The sequence below is a fragment of the Protopterus annectens genome, chromosome 6.part0 (assembly GCF_019279795.1).
Source record: "Protopterus annectens isolate FY-2018-M chromosome 6.part0, PAN1.0, whole genome shotgun sequence".
Lineage (NCBI taxonomy): Eukaryota > Metazoa > Chordata > Ceratodontiformes > Protopteridae > Protopterus > Protopterus annectens.
Genome location: NC_056737.1, coordinates 820,958,478 through 820,971,050, shown reverse-complemented (window position 1 = coordinate 820,971,050; position 12,573 = coordinate 820,958,478). Strand labels below are relative to the sequence as shown.

At 36.5% G+C, this 12,573-nt stretch overlaps 1 pseudogene; it reads left to right on the top strand.

The window, feature by feature from the left end:
- Positions 1–2,622: 2,622 nt before the first annotated feature.
- Positions 2,623–11,596, top strand: LOC122804555 (annotated as a pseudogene).
- Positions 11,597–12,573: the final 977 nt, after the last annotated feature.

The following is a 12,573-nucleotide window of genomic DNA, read 5'->3' as shown; positions in this document are numbered from 1 at the left end:
GCCTGCCTTGGTAATGTGATCTTGTTTTCCTGCTTTCATTCCTTCTTCCCAGAATACATTTCAAGTCCTCTTTATATGACTCATGCTAGACCTAAGGATGTGGTGCTGTTTTCTCATGCCGTTAAGACTGAATGGCAGGACTGTGAAGCACTGTCATATAAACACACCTTCTGTAACAGAGCTGCTTCTTTGTTTACTTGACTGTGCCTAATTTATTTGTCTGTCAGAGCTTGTTTTATGCTATGAATAGCTGTAAACTTCTTGAAACACAAAAAATTACATAAACAGGAGGTTTTTGTAAGAGGAGTCTTTTGTAGTCCTAAAAAATTGACAAACCCTTCCCCACACTCTCATGCTGAGGTATGAAAACTCTCGCTGCAGCAAATGATCCTTTCTGTACATTTGCAAGTGACAGGTAGTAGGACACTAAACTTAGCCTGTCTGCTACTTTCCAATGCCTTCAGTGGGAGGATTATTCTCTCTCATGAATGATGCAGAATTAAAATGTGCTTTACTAGTTCCTCAATTATTTCTGTCATGTTCACCCTCCTTTTTTTCTGTTTCATATTTATTTATACTTTGGTAACCAGAAAAGTGAACTGATCGCAGGACCCTTTTCAGCCACTACTTAGGCTATATTGGCAAAGATAATAACAGGTATTAAATACACCTGGAAATACAAAGAAAAAATACTGACATAAAGACACTGACCAAAACTGCATGTGCTGCACACAGCCAGTGTGTGCTAGTGACCTAGTAAATTATTGAGCTGAATTTACTAGAATGTATATATTAATAATACTTAACTTTGCTATATTGTTTATTATAAGTAATTGTATGCACACACACACACACACACACACACACACACACACACACACATATATATATATATATATATATATATATATATATATATATATATATATATATTTTCACTTCAGAAGCTCGAAATACTGAAATCTCGAATTTCAGTATCTCAAGCCCAAGAAGTTAAATCCACAAAACAACGAAAACTAAAAACTGCGAAATTCAAAACCTCAAATACCGGAGACTTTGAATTTCGCAGTTTTACTACATACACACACACATACACACCATCCACTACACACACAATCACTCTACTACATGAAAGCAGGGGGGCAAGCCACCCTGAACCCCACATGTTGGGGGCTGTGCCTCCCACACCCCCACTACTTAAATATTCTCACTCCGAGGTCGCACTACATACAAACACACACAAAACACCACCACAAAAGCTACTTTCTCTTTGCACACACACATCACAGCAACAAAACACACCGACAAACACTAGAGCCCCTACCCAAACCCCTTAACACACACACATACTTACCTAAATACATGACCATAGCGGAATTTTAGAAGCATGAAATTCAAAACCTCCGGTATTCAAGGTTTTGAATTTTGCACTTCTAAACTTTCGTATTATGTGAATTCGGCTTCTTGGGCTCTAAATACTTAAATTCGAGATTTAAGTATTTTGAGCTTCTGAAGTGAATCCATATTATATATATATATATATATATATATATATATATATATATATATATATATATATATATATATGTATGTATATATATATAAATATATGTATATACGGCATGAGAAAACAGCACCGCATCCTGTTTGCTTGTTTGTTCTTATTAACCAGTATAAGTTTATTTTGTGAACGACATGCTGTCGGCAGTTATGCTACCGAAAATCAGAATGTCATCCACAAAATGCAAAGTGAGTTGGATAGTCGAATACACTTATGCAAATGCAGTAGTGCATTCGCATAAGTGTGTTTGACTATATGTATGAGATCACAGTTCAGTGGGGACAGGAAATTCATCCATATCCCCACTGTAGTGCGATCTCAGAGTTGGAATAAATTAGTAGCAGGCGGTGTGGGGGGGGGGGTGCAGCAAAAAAGTTATATATTGTAAAGGAGTTTGATTTACATCAGCTTCTATACGGCTATCACGTCACATTTTTCGGCGACAATGTCGACTCAAATGTGTTGATCACTTGGGATGACATTGTGTACACTCAAATGTTTTGTTTTGGTTTAACTTTTCATTATTTTGAACGGCAAATGTTTTGCCATTCAAAATAACGATAGTAAACCATGTGTGTGTGTGTGTGTGTGTGTGTGTGTGTGTGTGTGTGTGTGTGTGTGTTCAAACACGGTTAAGTACTTCTGATTTCCTTTTCTTAATGTTTTTAATACAAGGGCATATAGTAAATGTATCTTAAAGTCAATTCAGCTGTATATTATGGTTGTCATCAATAGTCACATTTCCTTTGTGGACTACAAAATGGTCATGCACTTTAACAATGTAAGGGCTGGCTCAAAGTCAGTGGGAATTTCTTACAATGGATATGCATGTACCAGATATGTATCCCCCTCCTGAAGGATGTCACAAATAAAACATGAAAGACCTTTTTATGAACAGTATCAGTGCACCTAGTTGATAGGGTTGCCACCTGACTCTTTCTGCAGTTCTGGCCTGTGTGTGTGTGTGTGTGTGTGTGTGTGGGGGGGGGGGCTTGAAAATAGTAAATGCATTGATACTTAAAAAGAAAAAAATATTTTCTGATTTTTCTCTAAATGTCACAGACATCTTTGATACTACATTGAAGTTATCTCAACATATAAACTATTCTAAATAACATTTAAAGCTTAGCATTTCAAGACTGTGTTGCTGCTTATGTAAATTTGTCAGAAGAGTTGAGAATTGCCTTTAAAACCCTATCTGATCTAAGTGCTTCATTTTGGTGTGAAAGGGGAGTGTTAAGTTCTCCTCCACTCCACAATAAAAACAATGGAAAACAGTTACACAGCTTTCTGTTTATTAGCTGCTGTGTTCCTGTCATTAGCAGGATTAATTGCCCATGTAAGAATGACAGCAGTACCCGACAGGTTAAACTACAGATTTAAATGTGTCTATGGTTTGTCATGCAGGTGGAGACAAATTTCTCTGCAAAGTATGTGAAAAGTTTAGTTTAGAAAAAAAAGTAGGTGGGCTTTCCCTTCCTTTGACTCCAGTCCAAGGAAATAAAAGTTTTAAAAAGTACAAGTAGGCATTTGGTGCCTACACAATGCTGGACCCACATTGTAGGGAGAAAAGAAACCTAAATATTGAGTTAAAGTGTATGAGAGGGTGGAGTTTTCCTTTAAATAAATAAATAAATCTTTACTGCAGGCATAGGGGAAGAAATTTAGATTGGAAGTACCTTCCTTTCAATTCTGAGCTGTCCATTGCAGTGACAGATAACACCTCTGCAGTAGTGTGGGGAGAGTGGACTGTCAGTTCATGTTGGACTACAAAAAAACACATAGCTCAAAGGCCTCCAGTTTAGCTACTTCTCTGGCTGCAGCTAGATAACTTCAAAGTATAGTGTAAAAGAAGCTCTGAGCAAAACATACATGAGGGTGATTAGCAACAGAAAAGAAGCCGCCATCTTACAGAAGGAATACAATATGACAATGAGTCATACATTTCCCATTATATGTCAATGGCATGAGAATTAACAGTTACTTCCTTGTGTCTGGCATGAGTCATAGAAAGAAAACTTGAAATGCTTTATGGGAAAGAGAAAGGGTTGAAGCAGAAGAAAATCAAGTTGATATATTTGTGGTAAACAGGCTAAAAATTACAAATAAAGCACTTAAGAGTGACTTTGAGGTGTTAAAATGAGTCTGGAAACAAAGACAGACTAAAAAAGCATATTTTGGGTGGAGTTTTCCTTTAATCTGACATACAGTCTAAGTAGCCGGTATTTTTGGAACTGTTGCATGTATATTTAGCAAACTGGTGTGGCTTCAATTATTTTGTAAATGAGGAGACTTTTTGAGGTAAAACATTCCTGGTGGTAAGGGATATTTCATTAAACACTTTAGCCTTTTAGCTTTGCTCTCCGCTGTCCCTGTTTGCTTGTTTGTTCTTATTAACCAGGATAGCCTGGCTGGGTAGTTGCCCCTTTTCAGCAGAATCCCTGGGAAAAGCCCAAATAAACTGCATTTATAATAAAAGAAAAAAAAAACAAATTAACTAGAATACGCAAAAATATATGAGATAATAGATACAGTGACAATTATAATAACATATAAAGAATAGAAGTGTTGTGCCAAAAATAAATAGACTACAACATTAACAATGGCAGACACTATAATAAAATGCTTACCCACCCTTATTAAGTTAATGGTTAATTGCAGAACTTCACCAGTTTTCCTTCATAGATTTTGCCTATCTCTCCTAATAGTTTTGATTTTCTGACAAAATCACTGAAGATGAAAGTCAGTCTATAATATCAGCCATTGGTTTCATAATTTTACTTTTCAGAAAATGTGTGTTGCTTCTATTAACTTAGTAAGTGAATTAGGATAATATTTAAAAGTGATTTTGGACCTTTGACCCTCATTATTTTGATGTGTCCCTGATTCTTGGAACATATAATCACAGAATTTCAGAATCATAGAATGTATGAGGGACGTGGGCAATGTGGCCATTTATGCCCTCCCATTACCCCCTCTTAGACCTTACCTCCTTTTTCAAAGAACAACAGACCAGTCCTACTCTATAATGGGGGTGATTTTATGAATACTCATCCAGTTGTCTAATTTTTTCTTACAAGAAGGTAGTATATCACATTGCTTATCGGGGGGGGGGGGGTGCTCCAGAAAAGCGTAGTCTCAAAAAAAAATCTGTCCCCCCCCCCAGCATTATTTGGTTTACCAAGCAAAGAAGTTGAGAGCTACACATTCCAATGATTATTTTAGATTATGTGATGGTAGACATACTGATAGCATAGTAACTACTGGATAAGGAAGACTGGGCCAGAGCACTGGGAACTCTCCATAATGTTTAACAGAAATATGAAGATGTTTTGAAAATTCATCTGAGCCACCTAAATGACATTGATTTGTTGTGCTACAGTGAATGATTTTATTAATTTTATCTTGATGAGAGTAGTATTATTTTAAATATTTTCTCATTGCACTTCTTAGACCCTATGGTAATACAAATTCCTTATACTATTTACCTTACATGATGGATGGATGGATGGATGGATGGATGGATGGATGGATGGATGGATGGATTGATGGACAGACGGACGGATGGATCGATGGATGGATGGATGAATGGATTTACCTTACATGGAAATGAAACCAGACAAGTTTGCATGATGCATGCAACTAGATCAAACACTCATGCATAATGACATGAAATAAATGGTATGCTATTTAGAGTGGTTAAATTACGGGGAGTGAAGCCTTTTTTCCCAAATCATATTTATGTATGTATATATGCATGTATGTATTTATTTATTTCACATTTATAAATAGACAAACAGACAGAGATAGACAGACAGATAAATTGATAGACAATGGGTTCAACTCAGAGTATGAAGAAATACTGACATACAAATATTAATATGATTAAATGACATAGAAACGGCAGATATCATTATCAGTAAGAATTTGCCGTATATGAGTTCTAACCTGTTGGTCATCCAAAAAATAGTAGGAAAGCTGGAAGTCCATGAATTTTATAACTGGAACACTGTTTGTTCACAGAAATAATAAGCTATTTAATACAAGCATAACTCTCAACTTCTGATCACAAAAAAATCTGGACAAGACCAAAAGTAATAGGGAGCAAAAGCTAAAAAATTGGGACAAATTTTAAATGTTGCTGTTATAAACTTGCAAAGTTTCAAAAATCAAAGGTTGTGTGTTGCCATTAATTTTATGAGCATATGAAGTCTAAAACTCAAGTACCTTTCATTATTTAGTGAACTCAGCCCTTATTGATTTGCCTGAAACATCCAGAAAACCACAAATTTTATGAGGCACAGACCAAAAATCTGAGGCAAAAATCTGGACAGTCTTTTCTGGACAGTTAGGAGATATAAGTCCGAGATACCCTTTTGGAAGTTGTTAAGATTTAATGTGCTACTGGAAAAGTGTACGAACATAAAACACTTCTAACATTCTGAATATTTAGTTGTGGATAAAAAGATTTCCATATATGTCGTGTGCCTCACAAGCAAAGGCACCTCTTGCATGATTGCTGGCTGCTGTAAAGGGATGTGAGCAATTCGATGAGGGATCATTTTATACTCCTGCCAGTGGGAATGTCTGCTTTCTCCCCCCACCTGAAAGATTCTCAAGTAGATATCACTAAAGTTTCAGATAAACATATAAAAGGGGCTTTACCATTAACTTAAAAGGCTTCCCAGATCATGCCCTTCTGCATGAAGAGGACTGGATTACAATTTATGCAGTGCAGTTTGGAAGAAGGTGCTCCCTCATCCAGGGGTCCTGCACAGATCATCTCAGGAATGGGAATGGACACAGTCTGAGGGTTTCAACATTCCTAGCTAGAGAACGGGAAGTGGCATGTCATTCCTCTGGGAAGAGCTGTATCTGGAAAAAATGAGAGAACTGACTGCTATAGCCATAGGTGCTTATTTAATATGCCTTGCTGTTCCCTGTTTCAGTAACATAGAAGTTTGTCTGTAAATATAACTTTACTGTCTGCATCCAAACACTTATTCCGGGATCTTTGTGCATGACAGCAGCTTCAAGAACCAAGTCAGCAGTTCAGCGTTTGAAGTGAAAGCATGAATGTGGCTAAAAACAATATGTAAACTCATGTTTTCCATTCTTTTGATTGGAAGACTGGGACCAGAACACTGGTAAACTGGGGAGGAGTATATAGGAATGTTACAGATGGGAGGAGAAATGAATGAGTGACTGGTGCCGAGAGGGTCCTGCTTAAAATGACGTTAAAGGGCCAGCGAAGAAAGCTCCTTGAGTCTTCTCATTATATTCAAATATCCACTTAAGGACTCAGTCTAGGATCCTATGGAGACCAAGGCACTGCAAACTTTGGAGCAGCCCTGAGCTTTTCAAGAACTCCGTCCAAAGTTGGCTGTTAAGAATCATGGATTGTTTATATATGTGCTGTTTTCTTTTAGTGAGTAAACAAAATATAAACTTTATTCCTTAAAGTAATAATAATAAAAAGTCATTAGATGCTTACTTGCATTCCTGTCCTATGGTACACTGGGCAGTGGCCCTTTATAACTTAACTATAGAGAAAAACACTGAGTTTGAACCATGTTGATTGCAATACTGCAAAACTTAATTCAAGATAATTAAAAGCGGCAGAACATTGATATATTTTTTGAAATGTGCATTTCCATTACTGTTGTACCAAAGTGTTAATGAGTGTGAGGGAATGGCTGTGAGAATGAAAGGGAGGAGATTTTCACCATCGGAACTGTATCCACTAATAATGTAATGTTAGTTAGTACTAGTAAAACAGTAAGGAAGACAGGCAGGGTAGATGTCATCTGATTATGGCTACTTAAATGTAAACTGGTTAAAACTACATAATTAAACTAAGTAATTACTGAGAGTCCATGCCTAAAATCTGCTAGTGTTGTATTGTTTGTTCTTTCCCCTTTCATCCCCCAGCAGTTAGAGATTACACCGTTTAATCTTGACCTTGTTGTTTTTAACCCCAGAGATACCATGATTCCTGGTAATAGAATGCTGATGGTCATTTTATTATGCCAAATTCTACTTGGATGTGCTAATCATGCTAGTTTAATACCTGAAAAAGGAAAAAGAAAAGTTTCTGAAACTGGGGGCCAGTCTGCACCAGGAGGAGGAGGACATTACACAGGGCAAAACCATGAACTGTTATGTGATTTTGAAGCTACTTTGCTGCAAATGTTCGGAATACAGAGGTGACCCAGGCCCAGTAAATCAGCCATCATAGCCAATGTTGGATCTCTACAGACTGCAGTCCAGGGAAGAGAACCTCAATGAAATCAGCCTTGAGTACCCCGAGAAGATTGCCAGCCGCACCAACAGAGTGAGGAATTTCCACCATGAAGGTATGCCATAACCTCCAGTGCTGTGAGAGATGTCTCAGTGCTTGTCACAGTGTGTGTTTTCAGTGGGCTGTAGGGTACATAATGCCAGTTTATAATATCACTTGTGTGGTCATAAATTCTTAGGATTAAACAGTCAAGCAGGGTTCAAAGCACTGTAGGTCCCTAGTCACTCGTGAATTGGTTGGGGACTTACATTTGACACCCAAAACAGTTACAAGTAAATTCCTTGTCTTTCAGCAACTTTTTCTTTGATGTAGCCTTCATTTGTATAGAGTAAGAGCTACTAAAATGAAGGTTATAATTTATTAAAATGTCTTTATTTTGATTTCGATGTCATTCATACCACTCAACTGTACAGTTTTTCGTCGAATGTCCAAATTTTTACCTCACGTTTTTGGTCTGTTTGTCAATAAAATTGTAATTTTCTAGCAAATCATTTAAGATTGAAGTCAGAAAATAATGGCACGCATTTGAGATTCAGACTTCATACCACTCAGAAAGTTTATGCTAAAGTAAAACCTGTTATTCTACCAACTTTCTAAGTTTCTAAGAGCAATATTTATAAATTATGATAAAAACTAACAGACCACATCTGAGGAGTATAAAGTTGAAACCAACGTTGTTTAATAAAGAAAATAAGCGCTTTCACGATCTGCAACTGGCCGTTTCTTCAGACTCATACAGTCACACAAAATAGTCATACCATTTAAATAGTATAGCATCAAATCAAAAACTAGAGTAAATTAGTCAAATCTGTTAATCAAAACAATTAAACATTTAAAAGCACAGTAAATTAATTCAGTCAAGACATTTAAATATTTAAAAATACTCTAAATTAATACACAGCAGAAATTACAATGAGGAACAAAGCATAATATTAAAATGTATCTTTTCAAAACTTAATGTTTGAGTGGTTTGGCTTTAAGAAAGGGCTTAAGTGACACTGCACCATTAATCCCTGGTAATTTATCTGCTGTTTATTAATTACTCTAGTTTTTGATTTGATGCTATACTATTTAAATGGTATGACTATTTTGTGTGACTGTATGAGTCTGAAGAAGCGGTCAGTTACAGATCGTGAAAGCGATTACTTTGTTTAATAAACAACGTTGGTTTCAACTTTATACTCCTCAGCTGTGGTCTGTTCATTTTTTATTATAGTTTGTGTGGCTCAGAGGTGAAGACCGAGCGTTAAATCAGTTACAGACCATTTTATTTTTTAATATTTAAAAATTGTCCCCATTTTTGGGCCTTTGTCCCCCATTATGAATGGCTTTGTCCAGATTTCCTGCCCTAAGAGGCTGAGAGGTATGTACTAAATTGTCAGTTTTTTACAAGTGAGCCTAATTTATTCTTAGGTGTTGCAATTGGGTCTGTAAGAATCCCTTTTATAGCTGCAAGTCACGGTGGGGATGTGCAGCTATGGTACAGTACTGTGCATTTGAAATTTCATTACACTAGACAGTCCATAAGCACTGCTGCACTTGTATTGTGGTGCAACAACCATAAACAACACTGCACTTGCAATGTGGTAAAACAACTTCACAGCATTTAAGGTCAGCAGAGTGAAGGATCGTCAGATGGTGTGGGTGACTTTTTTAGAAAAAGCCTTTGGTGGTTTCTTTGATCCAACAGATGTGGACACACAAAACTATATGAATGTATCATGTTTCTTCCTACAAGTGTCCTTATCTTGCTATGGCAAATGCAACAGAGCATTTTGTTTACATGCCCTGTTGGTGTACTGTTTTGGTGTGCTGGCCTAGATTCTAAATATTAATTGTGCCATTTCTTGGAACAGCTTTACAAATTACATAGCTTCTTCGGCAGTCAGTGTTGTATGTTAATATTATAAGGTTTTACAATACAAACCAAATGGGAATGTCAAAACCTGATTTCATTCACACGGTTCTTTGGATTAAGTAACACTGCAAAGTCATTTTACAGTATCTGAAATTTACTTACTTTAAGCTTATGTTTTCGAGTTAGCATATTGAATGCAAACGTTTTATTGTGTTTGAATTTACCTAATTAGACATTTTATTTTTATTATTTTATGTATTCATTTTTTGTGACTAAGCGATGTTATTCCACAATGTTTACCCCAGGTTTGAGCATACATTTTAAGATAATATCGTGATGACACAAATTGGTCAGATCATCAACAAGTAAGTTACGAGTCCTCACGATGTGCACTTTTTTCTTTCGTTTTTGCAGAACATTTGGAGACAGTGCCAGGGGTGATGGATGACTCCAAACTTTACTTCATTTTCAACCTCGGCAATATCGCTACAAATGAGGAGATTCTTTATGCAGAACTGAGACTTTACAGGGAAGAGACAGAACATATTTTTAACTGGGAAGGGGCGGTTTCACAGAATCAACATTTATGAGGTCATGAAGCCACACAGTCCAAACGGGCACCTGATAACCAGACTATTAGACACCAGGCTGATCCATCAGAACATTACTCAGTGGGAAACATTTCATATAAGCCCTGCAGTTTTTTGATGGACTAAAGAGCAACAGCCAAACCATGAAATAGTTGTTGAGGTGATCCAGCTCAACCAAACAAAAATGTATCAGGGCAAACTTGTCAGGATTAGCCGATCAGTACCTCAATGCGATTCAGTCTGGTCCCAGCTGAGACCTCTTTTAGCCACTTTTAGCCATGATGGCAAGGGTCATGCACTGACCAGAAGAATGAAAAGAAGCACCAAGCAACAGAGGCCAAGTAAGAAAAATAAAAATTGCAGGCGGCATAATCTTTATGTGGATTTCAGCGACGTAGGCTGGAATGACTGGATTGTGGCACCACCAGAGTATCAGGCATTTTATTGCCATGGGGACTGCCTGTTCCCCTTGGCTGATCATCTGAATTCAGCCAATCATGCAATTGTTCAAACTTTGGTTAATTCCGTGAACTCTAACATTCCAAAAGCGTGCTGGGTACCAACAGAACTGAGTGCTATCTCCATGCTGTACTTAGACAAAAATGACAAAGTAGTTCTAAAAAGCTATTAAGAAATGGTAGTGGAGGGGGTGCGGATTCCATTGACTCCATAACTTTTTTATATTGCCTGGACTTCTAAAAAGAACTTTCTCCTTGACCATATTTATGTGCAAATTTTTTGACAATATGCTCATATATTTTGACAAATATATTTATTACATATTAAAATAGAAAATAAAATGTCATTATTTTAAAATTAATTTTTATGTAGAATGTTAACAGTTTATGTACTGTATTATTTACAGTAAGGTTTGGTTTGCTAATTGAGCTGATTAGTGCATTTATTTTTCACCACAGAGCAAAAACCTCAGCCTAGTTATGTGCCCAAGTACATATGCATAACTATGAAGCAAACAGGGCTCCATGGTTCTAGAAAATTTTTTTCAAGTAAATTGTTTTTTAGCTTAAGGGAGTTAATTAGACAATGAGTGATAATTATTCCGAAATGCATGTGAAATGTTGAAGACAGCTGTCTTAATTCCTTGAAAAGAAGTCGTTTGCTTCAGGGTACAGTTTTGGAGGAAAAGTTGTTGAGATTCCTGTAAGAGGCTTTGTACAAAATGTATTTTGAAGACCTAAGACTGTTTGTGAATTTCTTAAAGGAAAACTCCACCTTAGAACTCAAAAAACATATTTCTTTCATTGTATCTTTGTTTTTGAGCTATTTTAATGCCTCAAATTCACTCCAAGTACTTAGTTTACAATTTTAATGTGTTTAGCTCAAAATGGTGGATGATGGGGCCTGCCTTGATAGCATGATCTTGTTTTTCTGCTTTCATTGCTTCTTCCCAGAATACATTTCAAGTCCTCTTTATGTGACTCATACTAGACATAAGAAAGTGGTGCTGTTTTCTCATGCCTTTAAGACTGAATGGCTGGATTGTGAAACAGTATCATATACACACACACCTTTTGTAACAGAGCTGCTTCTATCTTTACCTGACTGAGCCTCATTTATGTGTCTGTCAGAGCTTGTTCTATGCTATAAGTAGCTGTTAGCTACTTGCAACATAAGAAATTACATAAATAAGAGTTTTTTGTAAAAGGGGTATTTGTAGTCCTACCCACACTCTCATGCTGATGTGTGAAAACTCTCACTGCAGCAAATGATCCTTGCTGTACATTTACAAGTGGCAAGTAGTAGGACTCTGTCTGCTACTTTCCAATGCCTTCAGTTGGATGATTTTAATCTCATGAATGATGCAGAATTAAAATGTGCTTTACTACTTCCTCAATTATTTCTGTCATGTTTACCCTCCTTTTTTTCTATTTCATATTTATTTATACTTTGGTAACCGGGAAAGTAATCCAGGACCCTTTTCATCCATGACTTAGGCTACAGTGGCAAAGATAATAATAAGTATTAAATGCACTTAGCATTACAAAGAAAAAAAATACTGACATAAAGACATTGACCAAGACAGCATGTGCAACACACAGTCAGTGTGTGACAGTGATCAAGTAAATTATTGAGCAGCATTTACTAGAAATATATACATTAATTATACTATGTTGTTTATTATAAATAAATAGCATGCACACATATTGCACACACACACACACACACACACACACACACACACACACACATACACACATATATATGTGTGTGTGTGTATATACGTATATGTACATATATATAT